Genomic DNA, 20143 nt, shown 5'->3' with positions numbered 1-20143 from the left:
GAGGATGTGAAAATATGTGTGTGCGCAAAGTTATAGCGGCTGAGCGCCTTAGGAAACGGAGGGGGTCAAAGTTGGTGGGAGAAGGACTATGCTATTTTATAGAAATATATCAAATAAACTGTTAAATCGTGAAAATAGTGAAAGATATAGACAATGCAACGGTGGTAGTTTTACATATTGGCAAAAGAAGAATGGGCAGAGTAGTTCACGAATCTTAGACGCCATCTTGAAATCCGCCATTTTGAAATCTGTGATATTTTATTGCAATGGAAAGGTAATAGTTTATATGTCAATTAGGGTCAGCACGTTCTCAGAAAGTCAATGATAAACTTTAGTGATCGTTATCTGTACTCATTTGATAGATTTAGGATCACTTTATAGTTATTTACGAAAATTTAGGAGACTGATACTCGTATGTTGAAAGTTTGGATTGTAACGAAAACACGTTCGACTACAGTACTCTACTTTTCATCCAGATATCACATGCTACGCTCGTCCCAAGTTGCTTTTGCTTACGAAGTTTACAAAAAAGTTAAGTGAAAACTATAGCAAACGGTGGAAAAGTAGTGGTCTACGTATAGTTCGTAATAATTGTATTCCAATCTATCAGATTTTATTGTGTTATAGTCAGGAGTAAAAGTGGGGGGAAAGCTGTCCTCCAACCTCGAAAAAATATATAGGGTGTCCCCCCAGTTCCTAAAAAAATACAATGGACAAAGATAGAAAGGGGGAACGGCGTGGCGTCATGCCACTACCTACTATCCCCCGACCTTTTCCGATCTACTTTTACCCCTGGTTATAGTCTATATTGGTATGTCATTTAGCAAAAAGTAGCTATATAAACTAGACATTGTTTTCTACCCAAAGCGCAGGAGAGAAAAAGCGGACGCGATCCTTCCAGACAAGAACAGTTCTCTTCGGCACTACATGATGCAAATTGGAAGCAATGTCATAAATAATAATATACTAATATACAACTTGGATATCAAATTTCACTGTTAGTTTTCTTGGCATGTAGATATGTTTAACTTACATGTGTTTTCGTGATAATCCAAACTTTCAACGTACGGGTATCAGTCTCCACGATTTTCGTTAATAACTATAAAGTGGTTCTTAAATCTTCCAAATCAGTACGGATAACGATCACTAAAGTTCATAATTGACTTTCTGAGAACATGTTGGCCCTAACTGATATATCATATGACTATCTTTCCATTTCAAAAAATATCACAGATTTCAAAATGTCGGATTTCAAGATGGCGGCAGAGGTTCGTGATCTACTCTGCTCATTCTACTTTTGCCAATATGTGAAACTTTTTACGATTCAACAGTTTATTTGATGCATTTCTATAACATAGCATATACCCTAGTCTTTCTTCCGCCTAGTCCTTCTTTGACCCCTTCCTTTTTTTACTGCACTCAGCCGTTTTAACTTTGCACATACACATATTTTCATATCCTCTATCAGGCGCACTATGCCTCATCCTGTAACTCGATTCATCCTGTGAAACCACGAATTTCTAGCAGGATCTCTAAAAATATACTGCATTGAACTACAAATATACAAAATGTATATGGAGTTATACTACTTTTACTCGAAGAGTAAAATAAAAAAAAAAAAAAAAAACATTAACATATTGTATTAATTATGGTAAAAAAAAAGTTATTAAAATGTTTCAAGAAGTTATATTTTTAAAACAATGCAATTCCGAATAATTTTATATTTAATTTACGTAAACACTGTAGTAACAAGCAAACCTTTGGGAAAATTCAACCCAAAAATAAGGATACCGGAAATTATGACTACCTTAAAATCTACAGTAAGGATTTTCTCAAAAGCGACTCCAACAATTTATTTAAATTTCACACTCATGTCATTAATTATCATGGAAGATAGGACTGCCGTTTCTCTTCTTAAACAAATAAAATAAAGCAAAAATACCATTAAAATATCCAGCGAATGTAATTACTGCCGTAGTGAACTTTGTTTGGGCGATTTTTTCGAAAACATTCAACATTAAATATATACAAAAATAAAACACTGAACTGCTGAACAAGACTGTACTATTCATAAAAACTAAATACTTTACATGTTACGTTTTGATCTTCTAACCAAGATCCTCATCAGACATACACTAAATCTGTATACAAAGCAACCATACTAATATAATAGTCACAAACCTACCTGCTCCCTCATTGGTCGGAACAAACAATCAACCAGTGGCGGCCGGTGGATTGTGGTTTCGGGTGTTGCAGTACGAACGATAAGAGACAGAAGATATAACGTTGACTCATTGACTAATCAGCATAACTTTAGATGCAAATGCTATGTGACATGTTAAATTAAATAAAATTCTGTTTTTAAAAAATAAAAAATGCAGAACATTTTATCCGATTAATCACCTTAATTAATTAGTAAGTTCATTCTCCTCTCTTTGATTGGAGCAAATTTGTCTAATACATGCTAGTTGAACTCTGGTATTCTTATTGTCAGGTCTTTTTCGATGGAAAGCATAACCAGTGGTGATAACCTTTCTTGGGACATTCAATTCCTTGAAAGTGTCAATTCTTTCTCATGTGGAATAAAACTTTTCGTCTTTGCTGACGCCATAGGTACTGTTAATATTAATTTCAAAGCTTACTAAATATTTTTTCTAGATTATTGCGAACGATTCATTCTAGCAAACTCAGTCCTTGACAGTGATTCGAATTCCTCTTCAGCGTTGACTGAAGAGAGTTCGCAGCAGAGATTAGTGTTATAAAAAAATGTACATTGAACACACTTTATTCACAGTTTATCCAGGAAAATTTAAAATAAATTGAGGAAATGTATCTGGTGCAAACAACACTACTGCATAAGATATCCTGTAAATTTAAACTGGATTTTTTTTCGAACACTCTCCTGAATTGTCCTTTGATTGTTTTGTCTAAGCCTTAATTGCAAATTTTTCCTCAGTTGAAAGCTGGTCAATGTTTTTTGTAAGTTATTTACAGAAGTTATGGTATACAATTCATTCAGAATTTGTAGGTTATTTACAGAATTAAAGCACACACAATAAAATTAAACCTAATAATTAAAAACCAAACCAGCTGATACAAAACAGGTACTGGTATATGAATTCCGAATGTCACATATTCATACATCAACACACACACATGTGCGTAAAAGAAAAAAACTACATTCCAAATCATCCGTCTTGCTTGTTACGCAATGCACGATGAACACAATATACTTCCACATGAGGCGAAACAATGCTCACCAATGTGATATGTTCTGGAAAGGAAAACTGGAAACCCGCCAGATGAAGGATCAGCATGTAACAGAAACTAAAAAAAATCAAAGAACATCAAAACAAATAGCACTGCCAGTTCTACACCCAGAAATGTTAACTGTGAGGGGTTCAAAGTATTTGAGGGAGGTTCAATATGTCTACATAATATGGAACCTGTCTTATACTGCACCCGAAAAGACGATAAGTAATTCTTACTTACTGTCACCTATATTTTTAGAAAAAATGATAGAAGGATTATTTTTATACGAAAAGAAGAGTACATGATGAGGCGTAAAATAAAATATTTAGCATACATCAATCGTTTCTGTGTTAAAAAAGTATAGTTTATTAAGAAAGTCTACAAATGTTAGTCAAGTTTCGAACGTTTAGGGAGGTCCGGAGCCGGTGGACCCCCTCGTGGCTACGCCCCTGAGCATTGCTAACTAGTCCCAAATTCAATGTGGCGTTCCCCATCATACAGTTTTATGTGGAAATTATCAAGAGTATAAAACATACTTATTTTATAAAAGAAATATGTTTATACTAAAATACTATCCACAGAGGGGGAAGGGGAGCGATTCTACATACAGACTTATTAATATTTGATTCACAAATTACTGTAGAAGAAGCCTTCATTATCATACAAGCTAAGAATTAACTTGTAAATGCGGGTCTACTTTCATTTGTTTTCTTCTCTACTAGATATTTTCTTTCTTATTTTGTAATTTTGCAATCACTTTTTTTTAACTGTCAGTATATTGATTTGCTTCAGTATGGTCCCGTAATTTAAAAATATGAATGCATAAAAACAAATTCCATTTGTTAATTGCTAGTGAAAGAAAATTCAGAAATCTTATTTAGCGTGAAAACCTTCTCGTTCACTGGAGACCGTGCTGTGTTGCAGAAGCACTGCAACGACCAGTCCCTTTAACTTCTGAGATAGGGAAAAGGAGACTTAACATTTGCTCCAATTGCCGCGCTGAAGGAATCTGGTCGTTGCATGCTCGCTGCAACACAATGTAAATTAGAGACTCTGTGACTGGTTATTTTTCGCTTTTTAAAACGGATTAACGGAACGGACAGTTACAGAAGTAAAAAATATGTTGTTTAAAGTGTATATATGCAAGTATTAAAAAGTATTTTTTTCTGTTCTTTACTACTATTGATGATATTTTTTTCTTGAAATACTTTGGTCGTTGCGCAACGCTGCAACACTAACATTAGCCGCCACTGCAATCAACGACGCCCGTTGAAGACAGCCTAAGCCAATCATAGACGCCCAAATTTATGACGACTCGACCAATAAGAGAACATTTCAAAATAACAAGAAAAACATCATGAAGCAACATTAACATATAATTCCTTGTGTTTGTCAATAAGCGTTTTCCATTCTTTATTAATACTCAAACCTATACTCTAGTTCATTAAGTTCTTATCCCCTTTTTCTATCCACCATTCCTCCTTCCATTTCCTAGGCAACATACTTTCTTCATATTCTAACACCATAACTTTCTCCCAGTCCACTTTATGTCCTTTTTCCTTGGCATGTTAGAATATAGCATTACTTTCTCTATTATATTTTACATCAATCTTATGTTGTTTACTTATTTCATTCAATAATTTGCCCATTTCTCCAATATATTTCATATCACAATTTAGACATTTTATACAATAGATAACACCTTTTTCCTCCTTTTCCTTTCTATCTGCTCCTTTACTTCTTACTAACTCTTACAGCTTCCTACTCCTTTTCTGTACACTCTCACACCCTGTTTTCTTAACATTTATTTAAAGAACTTCTGTCTCCTCATCTAACCCAATAATACCTTTCCATATTACCTCTTATCACCCTTAAATACAATAAAATTCCAATTATCCTAACTCCAGTAATCTGGATCGATATCAAAAATTAAAAAAGAGATATTAAAAATCATCATCGTCGCAGGATTCTGCCATTATTGGCAGCTCACTTTCTGCAACTGAGAAGCATCTATGCTTCACGGTCTTCTGCTAATTTCTTCGTTTTCATTAATACCGTCCATTAATTGTAGTCTTCTTCGCCTCCTTCCTCTCTTTCCTGATACCATATCCTCTAGCATGCCCTTATGGCACAGTTCCTTCTTAGCAATGTCCCAACCAGCTTCTCTTCCTCTTAATAATATCTAAAATTGTTGTTTTCTCCCTCACCATTTCTAACACTCCCTCATTCGTTTTCCACTCCATCCAGTTAATTCTCTCTATTCTTCCCCACACCCACATTTTGAAAGCTTCCAGCTTTTTTCATTACTTTTGCGAATGTCCATGTTTCTGCCCCATACAGTACAAAATGCACATTGAAGAATTTTATGTGTCTTTTTTCCCAATTCTTTATTTAAACAGAAAACAGATTCACTTTCCTCTTCCTAAAGGCTTCGTTCGTCATTCCTATCCTTGCAAATATAATAAGTAATAAATTGACATGTAAAACAGTATTCTCCTGAAAATATAATTTCCTTGAACTTTCTATTTAAACTAATATTAGAATTTTACGTAATCGTTTTCTTTTCTGTAGTAAAAATGAATTTTTTATGATTTTCTCAACATGCATTAGACTTTTCTTTTTATTAAACAAAATTTATTTTATCCCACAACATTACGTGTTTTTTATATGATATCCACTGTTTTTCGGATTACATACTGAACTTGCTAATCCGAATAATTGCAGTTGAGTTGAATTTATTCTGCATTTAACGTCCTGTTCAGCAGCGAAGTTATATGAGACGTGGACCCACTGATTAACGTGGAATACGAACCATATGAACTCCCACCGGGAATCGAACCTGGTGTCATACCAAAGGCGTGTACTCTAACCTCTTATCCACGAATGAGTTCATCCGGATAATTGGAGTATCACTGTGTTTCATTAGCAATTCTATAATTATGAAGATGATAGTTTATTTGCACATAACGAGTCTAGTTCTTTTGTAATCTAGGACTAGAGTTGCGACTTGTCTCGAATTAGAAGGGATATCCCGAGTTTCAAGAATTTTTTTCAGCGTCCCGAATCACGCAAAAGAGGGACACATTACATGTTGGAACGTCAAATTGTTTAAAAGACCTACTAAATATGCGGGCGACAATTCCAATTTCGATTCGCGATGTGTACTTATGACAAGAGATATCAATATGTTCTATTGCTAAATTTTCTCGTATTGACAACCGTGAAATCACGGCAACGACGTTATTCTTTCTTTATTCGTATTTAGTTGTTCGTATCTTCTGCTCTAACCGACTACAAAATGGTAGGCCCTATTATCAGCTTTTTGTTCGGAATCGGTGGTCTTCACATTTTCAATAAGTAAGTTTCGCCCTAGGATTAACAATTTCGCCCTAGGAGTACGCCTGTCGTCTACCTCAGAGACATTGTATAATCATTTTTTTTTTCTCAGGAAATTCCAGAAAGTGAAATTTATTGACAGTATGAGTTTTGTTTAAACGAATTCACTTTTAAAGCACTCTCGAAATCACCTATAAAGAATCTATTAAAAATAAATTCGTGATATGTCTGTACATTGATAACATAATGATTGAAAGGCAAAGAGAGCAAATTTTCATTCATTTGTTAAATTATAAAACTAATTTTGATGTACTATTCACAAATTCAAAGGTATTTTCTCTAACGGTGTTCAGTATTTATACCATATTTTCTATTAACCCTCGCAGGACTACGGGAGGGGGGCTACGAAGTGCCACACTTTCTAGCTTAGGAATTTTAATCGTGAATAAATTGTTGACGGCAGACTGAAATCTGCCCCTTCGCACGTCGATTGGATCAGTTACAGAAGCAGCCACCAGGCGGCAGCACGGATGACCAGTGCGGTCTTCTTGCAACTCTCTTATTCTTCGGCTTCAGTTCTTCACATCAGGCAGATCTCCAGCAAACCGGCGTCAGGGCAGAGGACTATGTAAATCCAAGGATGACCAAGGCGGGTGGAAACAAAAGAGACTGTCTCGGAGCCCTCAGTTCATTGTATTTTGTACTTTTAAAGTTTTTCATATAAACTTTCTCTTATCTAAATATCTGTTTCTTTTGCCTTAATGATTTCTGCGATTGTGTTTGTCTATACCAACCGGCGCAAATACCTTTACTTACTGCTGGGGCAAATACACCCTCGTATTCATTTGAATACAACGGTCGCAATGTGTGCTTCCGTACTCATTTTTTTTTTATTTTGTGGTAACAAGTTTATAAAATATTTGTTTTCACGGGACAAGTCTTTCTCCTCTGTTTTCTTTGTAAATAATAGGAGTTCAAAAAATGGTATTTCAAACTGCACTGAGGCTTGGTCCTTCCAGGGTTAATAGTCCATTATTAATTTGTAAGTTTTTTTTAATGAATTATAATTTTAATTAGGTGATTTTCACTGTTTCTTCTTTCAAGTCCCTAGCTTTTCCAAAATGAATTTGTATTATATAAAATATCAATATTATATAAATTAAATTTAATTATTAAATATTACAATTATGTATAAATATTACAAAATTTAATTTTGAGGCAGTAAGGGATACTTAAATAGATTTGAAGAAGAAATCCGTAAAATTATACGACTAAAACTCCGGTTCATTAAAATAATCATTCTTCACATAAATGAATTGGCTAAAAATCAAAGATGGCCAACACCTTTAAACAAAGAAGCCCAGACATACAAAACCGCTTTAAAAAAAAAAAAAACTGTACAATCTTATAGGGATGCGCGCGAGACGAGTCGAGACAGAATTTTCCTGACAAAATTCAAGTCGAGACACAACTCTTCCAATAGAGAAGAATACATTTTTCGAGTCGAGACATCACTTTTACAGCACATTTTTGAGACGAGACAGCCTCAAATCTTGTCTCGTGCGCATCCCTAATCTTAAAAATTAAACTAATATACAAGTGAATACCATAATATATTGAATATAATATCTAAATTAGACCAATATAAAAAATAATATTTTCTTTACGGTAAATTGTTTTATATACAAAGATAGGATAAAATCTGGTATATTACAAGGATATACAATATACAGGGTTAGCTTGAATGATTCATCGGGTTTCAATCAAGACTCTACTCTAGATCGTCAGATCTCACGCCATGTGATTTCTTTCTGTGGGCTTAAGTTAAGGACAAAGTTTGTGTACTCCCAATGCCAATAATGCTGGCAAAACTGCAGGAACGAGTCTCTGCTTCTGTGATGGACGTATGGACGGATGTGTGCGGAGTGACCAAGAGCGTACACATTGAACATTTGTAGAATATACCAGAAACTTGCTGAGTTTTATATCGATATAAGATTGTTAACCATACTAGATATACATACTAGTATTACTATTGTGAAGTTTGGAATATTCTTATATTCCATTAATCAAGCAACATATTTTTCTAATAATTGTTCGAGCAGTTCATTCAAAGAAAAAAAAAACTACCAGAAAACTGGGTTTGTTTTGCTCCAGATTTTCTGATCGAATCTATTTACAACGATAAATACCGCTGTTCTGGTTCTTTTATAAATAAATTTGAGCCATTAAAATTAACACAAACTTCATTCCTATTTGATTCCATTTATTTATATTCTATATATCTGGTTGCTATTGACAACAACTATCCAAAATCGCATTATTTAAACATCTGAAAATCTTTATACATTGACAATTATATTATTTTGACAAATATATTATTTTAAACATTTCTTCTTCTTCTTCTGATAGTAAAAATCAGCATATTTACAATACTAATATACAACGTACCGTTGTATATTGTTTGGAGGGTTGAAACCTGACATAAATCCGGAGATACATTAAACTCCCTTGTATGAAAACATGTTTTCCACGCTTCTGCTTTGTATTGCACCACAAACCTTATTTCCAATAGGAAACACATACCTTATAACCTTAACGTAAAACATCTCTTATTCACCTTTTAAAAAAAAGCTTGAAACATAATTAAAAAGTACGAATCACTTTAATGTGCATCAAATGAGATGAAAATACTCGGATCGACGTGGAGAAGATCATAAATCATAGTCGTGGATGAGGTAAACACTTCAATCACTTCTAACAACGTAAACAACCTCTGCAATAGCATCCTTCTTCTTCACGTTTTTGAGACCATTATTCTATTACTTTGTATATCATAAACGTTTCTTTTCTTTTGTGATTAAATTTGAAATTTTATCATATCTTTACATATATATATATATATATATATATATATATATATATATATATATATATATATATATATATATATATATATATATATATATATATATATAACAATTGAAATTGAAATTGAAGAACGGAAATAGTTCATGTTAAATGGAAAACAAAAAATATTATTTCGAAATATCACAGTCTAAAATAAGCATAATTTACAAATACTATAAATCTTAATAAAACTTATCTGCATATTTATACTTAAGTTAAACAAAGAGAGAACAGAATTCATGAAAATTAGACTTTTATCATAAATCATGAATAGTTAAGAGGCATGATGACTTAGTGGTAGAATGCTTACTCTGGTATTAAGGGTCGCTGTTTTGATTCCAGTCCATGTGGCAGAGTACCAAGTTCAAGTCAAGTTCAAGTTCAAGTTCAAGTGGGGCCGCAGTGGCTCAGTGGTAGAGCGTTCACCTCTGGAGCTTGGGGTCCCGGGTTCAATCCCAGCCCCCACCAAGTGAACTTTGTGGTGGACAAACACCGTGTGCGTGGGTTTTCTCGGGGTTCTCCCGTGTCCTCCCACTTTCTTCATTCCACAATTTCATTCATTACTCATCCTCACCGTCTCCTTTAGCCTAACCGGCATAACCGTGGGACGTAAAACTCAAAGATTTCATTTCATTTCATTTTCCAAGTTCAAGTCGACTGCGCATTACACGCTATAGTTGAAATCTCAAACAGGTAACAAATTATACAAATAACACATTATAGAATTTAATAGATAAGCTCTAATAGGTTATATACTAGAGTGATTCAGTTAGTAATGCCTCCAAGTCCACTACTTGGCTAATTATACTGCAAACATTCTGAACTATTTACCATTAACGCACTGATGTTAAGCTATAGAATGTCACTTGATTCATTTTCCTATCTCTTCTTGTTCCAGAGTAATGGAGCAATCCATAGCATCCAGTGCTGACGTCCGGTAGAAACATTGCGCTGTCATTGAATTTCTGGCTGCGCCCAAGAACATTCATCGCCGACAACGAGTCGTGGATACACCATTGCAACCCAGAAACGAAGCGTCAGTCGATGGAGTACCGCTACATGTCCTCTCCTCCGAAAAAAAAAAATCAAAGTTGTGCCATCTGTTGGCAAAGTGTTGACATTCTGCCTCATCCTGCCTACAGTCCGGATCTTGCGCACTGCGACTTTTGGCTCTTCTCCAAACTTAACGTCCACTTTAAGGACCAATGCTACAGTTATGACACGGAGATGGAAGCAGCAGTTCGATAATTGTGTTGCCAGCAGTCACCACAATTCTTCACCAACGGCATGAAAAACCTTCTTTCGCGTTGACCCAAGCGTGTTGCCCGTATTGGAGATTATGTTGAAAAATAATACTAATATTTGTAGCTGACGTTGCAAACTTTCCACTGATACCTGTATCGGTACTATCTGTCAAACACAAATAAAGGTATTACCTTGGAGGCATTACTTTTTGAATCACCCTCGTAGATGTATTATTATAAAACATTCATGATGGCTTTCAATTTTTAAAGACAAATAATAATATGTATTTTCTCTAATATCAGTACAAAATTATGAGAATTGTAGTTAATACTACAGAGTTTGTCCAGAAAGTTATGAGATTGGCCACCACGCGGTGCTCCAGTCGCAAGTAGCACGCTCCCCAGGGGAATTGTGGTAAGGGGTCCAAGCTAAGCAACGAACTGGGTGGCAGTCGCATCTGAGCTCTGGCACAGTGAGGATCAAAAGCTGTTTTTGAGTTTTGGTGACGGCAGGGAACAAGCAAAATGGGGCGCATTCGTTGGAGCAGCGCTACGTGATTAAATTTTGCTCTGAACGCACTTCGATGAGTAGTTTGGACAAAAACGTGGCCAAAGTGGCAAATCTCCTGAACTCCGATCGTCGTTCGCTCCATGTCTGCAACGGTCTCCCGTCCGTTCTTGAACTCACTAAACCACCGAAAAACTTGGGACCTTGACAAGGCGTCGTCTTTGCAAGCCTCTTTGACAGAGGCAAGCATCTCGGAAGCGGTTTTGGCCAGGTGAAAGCAAAATTTAATCGCGAAGAGCTGCTCCAGCGAATGCTTCCTTTCTCACATTCTCTGCGTGACAAAACTCATAAACAGCATTGTGCCACGCGTGATCCTCACTGCGTCAGAGCTCGAACGGGACTGCCACCCAGTGCATTGCTTAGCTTAGACACCCACCACAATCCCCCCGGGGAGCGTGCTACTGGCGACTGGAGCGCCGGGCTGCGGCCAGTCTCATTACTTTCTGGACAAACCGTGTATTCTAAGAAGTATAAATATATTGGTAATATGCTCAAATATTAAACAAATACAAATCTGCTTTTGAAGAGGACAATACTATAGGCACTCGGTAGAACAGTCTGACTATACTTGAAAAAAAGCTCCAGACACTATTATAGTGCAAAGAGGATATGCACTTTTGCTTACAACTACACAAGGACAGCTAGTATTAGGTCTGAACTCTGAACAACAGGAAAACATAGTATCGTTATCATCACCATAAATTTCACGTTTTTGGGTTTCTGGAATAGAAATTAGGATAATTAAATGAACATACTTAAGGAAGTGCATTAGTTAAACTTAAAAAAAAAAAAAAAAATAGAAATAGGTAACAGTCGCATTGCGAATGGGATTTAATCCCTTCCTTTTAAAAGGAAAAATAAGAATTTACTACATTAAGATATTAGTACAAACACCTTCTGTCCTAAAGCTACATGAATGTTGATGCTTGAACTTCCCACAGTTCACTTGATGGAATTCTGTGTATGCCACTCGTAGCTAGATTTCTTTTTACAAACGCTGTGAACTCTTCAAATGTGTATTAAAACGTTGTAGTAAGATATAACTCAGAATAAACTGAGAGCTATATCCCATTCCTAATGGAGTCAGTTGCTCTTTGTCTATAAAAGATTGAATAACAAATTCTTCAATATAAACTTCCTGATAGAACTCAATGTGTAATCCAGAAATTAACCATCGAAGAGTCAGTTCTTCATCATACAACCATATATAATTCATGAACCTCGGTGTCACCCAATGAGAAATCACTTGTAGTTCCTTAACTATTCGTGCCTGAGTAAGGGATAATTCAGTGGAAACTCTCCGACGAGGGCTCAGTGTGTCGCCCAGAAACTCCTCTACCGTTGGCGGTTTCCAAATACATCCAGCCAACGGTGGTGGAGTTACCATGCTTCACATGAGCATACGTTGACTTCTATCTTCTTCTGCCAACCATCTTCTTCAATCAACATAAAATAAGAGTTATCTGAAAGAAAAAATAGAAGTCAATATAATTCATCAGCGAAGTGTAGTCTTTTAAAATGGCACCTCCATAACTTACCTCCATAACCTCTATACTTAACGTATAATAGAGTTAACTAGACACTCAGAGTCCTCACTCGCTGGCATAATCACATCGTCATAGCTGACTTAGTATTTGTTCGAGTCCATAACCTCATGGTTGACATGGCTCAGAGTCCATTTCGGTTTTGATTCATTATACTACTTCTCTTCAAACTTTTAGCCGGTTTGAACTTTTGAGATGTATGTCTTTATTCGTAATTCGTCATTCCTTCTTAGCCATTCTATAAAAACAGGATCACACCACTTTGATCTCTCTAAGCACTAAGGTCGCCATTCTCTGTGTAAATAGTGTCCTTCCTGCAACACATCCTGGATAATCCTGGATGATCATCACAGTTCTCTACAAAATAGTAGACGGCCATCGTTATAATCTTCGGTGATGTAAGTTATTCTTTCTCTAGTGCCTGTCCATTTTTTTTCGGGGGGGGGGGGGATGGTCGTCACTAGAAAATTAAATTATGTGTCATTCTCTGATATTCTCCTTTTACTGTTGACGCACAATGAATAACTGTTTTCCTTAGTTCCATTTGGTTTCTTTCGCCTTGTCTGCAGCCAAACGATCGAATAAGTAAACGTAGTAGATGATAAAGGCTCCAGTTGAAAGATCAAGAGTCGGAATCATATTGTATCCTTGACTGCTAGATTACACCTTCTCATAGATTACTTAAATTTTCATAAAATACAGCTATTAACTAATAGGGTAAACGAGCTAGCTGGATACGGGCGATAAGTCACATCTATTCGATCTACTTTGAAATAGATCAGTGTTAAGCATATGTACACATAATTAACTTTAAATTATTCATGCAATTAATTTCCAGAGCAAATTTATAAAAACGCTGTCATGAACACACATAATACAATGGAGCATAATACACAGAAGGCTATGGAATATAAATACATATAAAAGCATCTATACAGATAAAAGAGCAATACATATAACCAAGTAAGGAGGAAAAGAGTGTGTGTAATTAATACAAGTTTAAATAATAATTAATAATAATAATAATAATAATAATAATAATAATAATAATAATAATAATAATAATAATAATAATAATAATAATAATAATAATAATAATAAGTATTCACTCCATAACATAGGCTATACTAAGCTTATTTTAAAAAAGCGGAAGGAAAAGTCTTTCGTTACAAAGCTCGCGCGTAAGTTAACCCGGTAACGAACAACTCAGAAAAAGTACTACCTGTTTACACTCTTACTTCAAATCGACCGTTGAATGTTCTTTTAATCATCACTAATCCCCCACCTGCTTTCCCTACTTGATTCACTCGTCGTAAATAGAGAATTGAAGCATTGGTTGTACTTCAGTATTGCCTACCCAATCTTAACATTGTTTTCCCTGTATTTTATATTTCTGTATAATGTTTATTCGTTTATATAAGAAAAGATATCCAAATGTACACACTGTTGCGACAAGCGCTATGTCCTACTCGTATATGAATGGATAGATCATAGAAGTTACAGTAAGCAACGAAACTATTTTTCATATAAAATAATTTGTCATAAACAGAAAATATAATATTATTTAATGCTTTTTTCTGTGTATACAATTTATAAGGCAATTATTGCCAAAATTGATAGATTTAAATACATTTCATTAGGCCTATACGCGTAGAGAGAGAGAGAGAGAGAAAGAGAGAATATACAACACTTGTAAGAGTTAAATTTGTTCTACATCAAAACTTGAAAAATGTGGTCGATTAATTTGTTCCTCTTATTGACTATAATAAAATAGTCATTTTGAATACAATAGACAGGTTGCAAATGACTCCAGCAGCATGTAGTAAAAAAAAAAAAAGGTGATAATTTTGTTGAAGTTAGCAACCCTGTCTGAGGGGCTACGGTGACCTTCAGGTACCAATTATAGAGTGAAATCTTTGAGTTTTACGTCCCACGGTTATGCCGGTTAGGCTAAAGGAGACGGTGATGATGAGTAATGAATGAAATGGTGGAATGAAGAAAGTGGGAGGAAACGGGAGAACCCCGAGAAAACCCACGCACACGGTGTTTGTCCACCACAAAGTTCACTTAGCGGGGGCTGGGATCGAACCCGGGACCCCAAGCACCAGAGGTGAACGCTCTACCACTGAGCCACCGCGGCCCCTACCAATTATAGAGTGAAAGACTTTAGGTATTATTAACAATGCTTGATATTAATTAATTAATTAATTAATTAGCAAATGAAACTTTTGAGAGAAGATAACTTATTTTGCACGTTACTCGACTTCAGACTAATCTATTTTAATCTAGCCTACTATATCCTAACCGAATCTTAAAAAAAAAAAAAAAAAAAAAAAAAAAAAAACAGGCGTTAACAGTTATTTGTAGTAAATTCGAGCCATTCTTTATGATTTAAATAAATACTTGGTTGGTTGATTTGGACTTAAGCGTTCCGTTCAGAGCCAAGGCTGTTTGAGATGTGGACCTAGAGTTTAGCGTGGGCTTACAATGACATGAGACATCGTACACTGTCGTCCGTGTATGTTATCACAATACCCACGATAGAGTTCTGTTTAAGGTAAAATATTTGACGTAGGACTAAGATTATGAATTAGATTTCTGGGTTTTCGGAATCTATAGCTATGTTAGCCCGTTACGTTTGAAGGATAACGTCCTTCGGCGATCACACTATACGAAGAAAGGAAAGGAAGAAAGTATTGGGGAAGGAAGGAAGCAGCCTGAGATCTATATGTGAGGCACCATCCCGGCATTTGCATAGTATGGATGAGGAAAACCCAGCAAAACCTCACTAAGGATGGCTGACCTGAGAAAGCTTCTTACACCTTTTCGACCGAGTGTTCCTACCGGGAATCGAACCCGGGACCGCTCGTATCAAAGGCGAGAGCGTTAGTGACTACGTTAAATGTGGCTACCAATTTTAGACGTAGATGTGACCATTTTCGTAAGTCATAAAGTTATTATGTCATATTTCACAGTTGAAATATTACATATTCTCTATTTCGTAGATCTTCTTGACCGCATACGTTTGGTGTTTGGTGCTATTGTATTGGTTTATTTCAGAAGAACAAAGAAAATTTTAAGCATTTATATTGGTCAATCAGTCAGATCGAAAATTTCCCTGAATTTTTATATTTTATCGAAAAATATCCTTTTCCCCCTATTTTTGTTAAGTTTACCTACGAAATTTCCCTAGATTAGGAAAATTTCCCTCAAACTACGAACACTGGTTGTAAGACAAAGAAAACATTTCGGTTACATGAGAAATATGGAGGGATAGCATAGAATTTTATGAGAAAAGACTTTTGGGTAGGCCAGGAAGAAGGTGAGAGGATAATATGTCGTACGTAGGTAAGTACGACCAACCCTGGTTACATTGGTTTAGCAAAGGGTAAGTTCCACTGGTAAACTTCAATATTTGCGGCAATGACCTTCAGGTTTCTTAAAGCATACAGTTAATTTGTTAATTGGAAAATCTTACATATGAAAATTTATCGTAAAATTTACATTATAATTAATGTAATAATAAAATTTGACTAATTTCTTGTATATATATAACATTTCCTTCACTTTTTAATACTTACTTTATAGAAGTATGTTTTCAAAGGAGAAATTAGTCACAAGTTAAGTGACATACATACTTTCTCTTCAGTGAAAATCTTCAACTTCTTTGTTCAGATGTCTCAATTTTCAAATCATAAAACTGCATCCCACTTCAATCGATGACAGACTAGGAGGCTTCTCTGGAAGAAAATGAAAGTAAAAGTGTTAATTATTGAATGGTTGATTACATATAATAATTATACTAATTTTCATAAAATATGCTATTAAAAATAGAGTACATAGAAGTAATCTAAAGGGAAGAACATGTCATGTCCTTTTTATTAACTTTTAAAGAAGTACAGTTGAGTTTAAGTTTTGCGATCATATGGAAAAACCAATATGATGACGAATGAGGTCTACTATTGGCGGAAGCTTCGAACAAGTACTGTTAAAGTTCGAATAATTCATTATTCAAATATTCGAATATTCGTTATTCGAATATTTGAACGAAATTCATTACTAGAATATCCATTGAGGTGGATATTCGAACATTTATTTGGGATAACTAATAGTTATTCGAATAACTAACAATTATTCAAACACTTGTTCAAATAACGAACGATTGTTCGAATATTGAAAAAATATTCAGATATTCGAATAAAAGAAGAAAAATATTCGAATAATTATTGGAATGATTTTACCAGTACTACTCCAAACCACAACTGGAGTTTCAATTCGGTGCAGCTGCTGAGTGTACAGACTATCATGCGAGATCAATCCTCCCTACTACAGTATAGGCCGCTCCCCACTACAATACATCGCCTCCAAGATAGCTGGTGCTAGATTACAGCACCACTCCATCGACCGAGGCTTACAGAAGAATAACTTTTAAACCAGTTCGCTTCCCACATTTCTTTCCTTTCTTGGGACGGGTGGTAAACCTATCTGGCAGGTTTAACTTAATGTACCTGCGGATAAGTCTCTTTTTTAACCACTTATTCTGTCCCCCTTAAAAAAATATAGCTATTTTACTTTCTTCCACTGCTGATTGTCAAACTTTCCACACTGATCGATTGTGTTATTTCATCATTCAGTCAATATCCGATCACGGCTACTACCACCGTAATTGAACTGCACTTTATATAAAAGATCATAAGGAGTCAATAATAAAGTTGTATAAGCAACAGCAACGTAAGAACAATATGCTTTATTTAATCGAGGATGTTTCCTGCAGTGTGTGAGGAAGGAGTGTACTGGAAATCAATGAGAAAGTTTAAAGATATTATTTGTTTTTGTGAGATGGATGTTAGAACAATTTAAGGTGGGGCGTCATCAACCTTGGGGGTCTGTAACGTCACATCTATGTATCCTGCAATAGTTTCTGAACTTTGAAATATTTATCCTTTATTTAGTGCATTTTGAATCCTAGAAGAAAGTTTATGCACAAGGACTATGATACCTTTCAAAATAAGAGGTAATTGTACTTTGTAAGATGGTTAACTGTTGTAATATTAGTTACATGTAGAGTTGCCATATGTCCGTATTTTGTACGGACTGTTTTATTTTTGGGTCCGTGTCCATGAAACAGGAAAATGTCCGTATTTGACAGCTTTTGGAGCTGCCCGAAAATTTCCGAGTCGGGAATCACTACAATCTCGGGCGAAAAGAATTGTGTTTTAATCATATAACTGAAAATTTACAAAAGTAGGTTATGTTTTTAATGAATGTCTTATTTTACCATTCCAGAGTTCTTTTGGTTAGATTTAATATACGCAATTTAAATATACACAATTTAATATACACAATTTTACATTTGTGTTAATGAAAAAAATATAAAACATGTTACTTTCCAATAGTATTTTAAATATTACAAAAAGAAATGAAATGAAGTCTCTGACTTTTACGTCCCACGATTATGCCGGTTAGGCTAAAGGAGACGGTGATGATGAGTAATGAATGAAATGGTGGAATGAAGAAAGTGGGAGGAAACGGGACAACCCCGATGAAACCCACGCACACAGTGTTTGTCCACCACAAAGTTCACTTCGCGGGGTTGGGATCGAATCCGGGACCCCAAGCACCAGAGGTGAACGCTCTACCACTGAGCCACCGCGACCCCCTTTAAGTATTACAGTAAGCAATTGTGTGATAAGGTGATTTTTAGGTAAGAAATTTTAAAATATTTATTCTGAGTTTCTTTGATGGGTCGTTATTTTAAGGTTTGTCCGTATTTTGGATCAAAAAATCATGACAACCCTAGTTATAACTAGTTCTTAGCAGTTGCAACAACAAAATAAATGAATAGCATCCAAGGTGTATAATGTAAGTTAATAACACTTCTAGTTCACTATATTCCGATTCGTCTGCACGACCATTTCGTAACAACTCTCTATAACGCGCGATGCTTTCTACAACACATAAACTTCACTTCGTTCACAAGGGAATACATGCTAATTTACAATCCTTATATTTCTCAGATACTGTTTTTTTTCTACTTAACCATGAGCTAACTGTTGCAGATGATAGTCCCGAAACAAAATTTACGGAAGAATGAACATAATCAGACGAAATGTCAACATGGGAGTAGCAGAAAAGGTAACGAAGATCATCCGTGTAGAGTGATTAATTAGGGAGAGAAACGAAGCTAAATTCTGGTCTGTATGAGCTCGCGTATTGATGCAATATTAAGTAAACAGGCAATAGAGAATACTGCAGTGTTTCAAACACACTATGTTAATAACTAACCTAACCTAGGACGTGTACGATGCAGTAACAGAGGGAAACACAAATATAGAACGAAACTAATAAGAGGAGAGTTGTATCTGAACCAAATGGGGCCAAATTTTAGTAGCTATACCATTTTTGTGGACATAATATCGCAAAACCCACTGAAGAACTATGTTACTTGGTTTTGCAATAGGATTGGACAAGTAATCAAAATATAACGGGATTTTACTTGTTACATGTCTCTTAACGTAGAAATAAGAAATGGAAAGTGTACTTCGTAAGAAAGACATTTTAAAGTGAAGTCCTATGTGAAGACAGTGTACAAAGTGTTCGTAGAAGTGTCGCAGAATTGTCACACACAAAGCTTGAGTTCTATGCCATATAAAATGATTTTCCACCATCCTCGTTTATTGCATACTCACCATCACTGACGCGCCTGCTCTCTACGGACCCACTCCCTCACTACTATTCGGGCCTTCCTGCTGCGCTTCTGCCCTAACTCGGTTAGATAGCATTCGTGCTTTTAGTGACCACCTAGTACTATTTGGTTTGTGTTTTAAAGTTAATTCTTGGTTTATACATTGAAGTATTTATGGCTTATGTGCACACACTGTAGTTATACTCAATCCTCTTAAGGTCAATCTGCACCCATTAATGCAACTCCTCCCTTAGTAAAGTTGCTAAGGCAGTAAGAGTGGATTTCCTGCTAAGAGAAGTTCATACGAGGGCTAGTCAAGAAAGACTTGGACTGATTTTTTTTCTAGGCTATTTATTATTACTCAGCAACAGGCACATGATCCTTTTCAAAGTAGTCCCCGCCCATTTGAATGCACTTTTTCATTCGAGTCTTCCAGTCCTCAAACACGTGTCGCAGGCCATTCTTTGAGAGGTCCTTCAAAACCGCCTCCGATGCCTTCAGAACCTCGGAATTATCGGAGAAGCGGCGTCCACGCAGTCTGGATTTTAGGACAGGGAATAGAAAAAAGTCGCACGGTGCGGTAGGCGTCTCCACCATCCTCAAA

General features: G+C 35.6%; 1 long non-coding RNA gene across 1 annotated transcript in view; it reads right to left on the bottom strand.

The window, feature by feature from the left end:
* Positions 1 to 9596: 9596 nt before the first annotated feature.
* The window catches only part of LOC145667924 (uncharacterized), a 77546-nt gene continuing 66999 nt past the window's right edge, over positions 9597 to 20143 (bottom strand). Inside the window, exons 3-4 of the long non-coding RNA XR_014127927.1 lie at positions 16436 to 16594; positions 9597 to 12773 (exon numbers count right to left, since the gene is read on the bottom strand). This is a non-coding gene — a long non-coding RNA (uncharacterized LOC145667924). The remainder of the gene's footprint in view (positions 12774 to 16435; positions 16595 to 20143) is intronic.

This window comes from Thermobia domestica, chromosome 1 (genome assembly GCF_964235325.1).
Source record: "Thermobia domestica chromosome 1, izTheDome1.hap1.1, whole genome shotgun sequence".
Classification (NCBI taxonomy): domain Eukaryota; kingdom Metazoa; phylum Arthropoda; class Insecta; order Zygentoma; family Lepismatidae; genus Thermobia; species Thermobia domestica.
Note: the sequence above shows the minus strand (reverse complement) of the source record. Positions and strands in the feature narration are given on the sequence as shown.